This window comes from Mesitornis unicolor, unplaced genomic scaffold (assembly GCF_000695765.1).
Source record: "Mesitornis unicolor isolate BGI_N332 unplaced genomic scaffold, ASM69576v1 scaffold1073, whole genome shotgun sequence".
Lineage (NCBI taxonomy): Eukaryota > Metazoa > Chordata > Aves > Mesitornithiformes > Mesitornithidae > Mesitornis > Mesitornis unicolor.
In genome coordinates this window covers 42070-44588 of record NW_010173850.1, presented here as the reverse complement: position 1 = coordinate 44588, position 2519 = coordinate 42070, and positions in this window count along the sequence as shown.

Below are 2519 nucleotides of genomic sequence, written 5' to 3'. Positions count from 1 at the left end.
TGGCAAGCGCTGGTGGTGCAGCATGAACAGGGACATTTTGGCCTCACCTTGGAGAGCATGAGGCTGTGGACACCCAGCTTTTCAGAAAGACTCTGTTGGCCATGACTTGTTGCACAGCAGCAGAGAAATGAGAGGGGTGAACCAGTGCGATGTGGTACCTACCAAACACTCCTCCCTGAATCTTATTGACGGAGCATTCTCCAAAACATAGGCCTCTTCCACACACTGATGACCGTGTCCTTTTCAGCCTACACCCTGCTGGGGAGGCTGCAGGGTTAGTGCTGCCACTGGCCTCATGTGCACGAGTCCTGAGCATTGGCATATTCTCCTTGCCAAAAACTGGGATCAAAATACTCAGACCCAGCATAGGCCTCTTCACCTCTCTTCCCAGTGCTGCTCCTTGCAGATGTTCAGGGGAAGGACAAGAGTCTCCAGTGACTTCTGGCACCCAGATTTGAACAGCAGCATTCGAACAGCTTCGCCCCCTTGTTTTAACAAGACACAGGCACATACAGAGCCAAGGTGTGAAACACCTCCACTTCCTCATCAGTCTTGAAGATGCTGTGATTCCAGCTGAGTTTCTAGCAGGGCTCTTGCCTGTCACTCCCCAGCTGCAAAGTCTCAGTCTTGAAATTCACTTCTCTGAACCTCTCAGGGCTGCTGAGGCCTCGCAAGAGCGCCAGATCTTTGTTCTGTGGCAAGGGACCACTTATGCCTTTACACCCATCACTTGCAAGGGGACTGGGGAAACTTGGCCAGATGCAGTGCACAGATGGGAGACAAGGAACAACAGATTGCTTAGTCCCATCCAAAACAATGAGTAGGGAAGTCAGTGAGGAGCAGAGCTCTGAGAAAGGTAACCAGCCCACCAGGGACTGTCAAGAAAAGATTTGAATGAAGCAGAGAACAGTGCTGGTCTGTGTGGGGTGCCCACACGTCAGATGCTGTTCAGTTTGGTCATCCACACTCAAAAGTGACAGAGAGTAACTTGGAAGGGCATGGAGCTCATACAGGAGTATCAGCTGGAGTTGTAGAATGGCATCTCTGCAAGCAGAGGCAGAACAGACTGGGACTCTGAACCCTAAGACTTGGGGGGAGAAGGGTGCCTGCATGGTAAATCTGAAATGTGAGGAGGGTAGAGAGGGAACTGCTGCTTGCTGTACTCATACCACCTTATCAAGGAACAGGTTCAGAACAAACAGAAGGGAGCACTTTTCCACGCAATTCATGGTGCAGCTGTGGAACTCATTGCCACAGGATGCTGTGGAGATCTCGAACATAAGAGGGATAAGAAGATGCCATGGAGAAGAGGTGCCTATCAAACATGTCTATCTCAGGAGACCCCTAGACAGAAGATGGACAGGTATGATAAAGGTTCACGCTGCCATTTGCTGCTTTCTTGGTGCTTTGTCTAAGAACCTTCCACCGGCTGCTGCAGGACATGGGATACGATAGATGGACCTTTGATGTGCGCCAGTACAGCAGCTGGCTGAAATCAGCTTCCACCCACAGGTAGGGCTTTGGTAATTAATAGGTGGGGTTATGCCTCCAGGCAGATGGCCAGACCTTCAAAGGGCCTTACATATGCCACTGCCACAGCAATTTCCAAACCTGCTCCACAGCTCCCTGCTCAGTCTTCTTTCATATGTAGCCTATCGGCACAGCAAATCTGCCACAGGGAGAAGTCCCCTTCAACCTGAGCCTCCTTCAGAAGGGTGGGAGGAAAGATAGGATAGCAGCTGAGAAAGATCTCAGAGTTAACAAGTCTTCCCCTACCAACCAGGGTGAAGGATTTGTATTTGGTTGGTTTTGTGGGTTGTGTTTTTGATAGAATATTTGAAAGCGCTGGTGTCTCTTGGGAACACACCGACCAGAAAAGAGTGTGACTCCCACGTCACGGTCTTGCATCCTTACAGTACTGTCATATTTACACCTGCAAAGTGATCCTCCTGCCTTATCCACCACTGACAAAACAAATCTTAGTTTGATTTTCAGACAAGCACACTTCCTATGTGTCTCTTTGTGGTTACAAAGAGTAAAATGGATGGAGAATCATTAACATGAACAAAAGAATAACACCTAAACACTGCTTGTTTAAAGTTCCCATAATTTTTTTGGCCCAGCCAGAAAACTTTGAAGCAGCTTTGTTCCCAGGGAAAGAAATTAAAGTTCCTCCTTTGAGTTTCTAAAGACCTGCTCATTTTTCACTCAAGCTAGTTGACCTACATTCTCCTTCCGTAAAGGTACTGCAAAGGACCCTTTGAGAAGGATGTGCTCCACCTGCTTAGCTGTAGGAAGAGGTTATAGGAATCACACAGAATCACAGAATTGCTCGGTTGGAAAAGCCCTCTGAGATCATCACGTCCAACCGCTCCTGTCTACCCACTAAACCATATCCTTAAGCACCTCGTCTACCCGCTCTTTAAACACATCCAGGGATGGTGACTCCACCACCTCCCTGGGCAGCCTGGTCCAGCTTCTGACGACCCTCTCAGTAAAGAACTTCCTCCTTCTCTCTA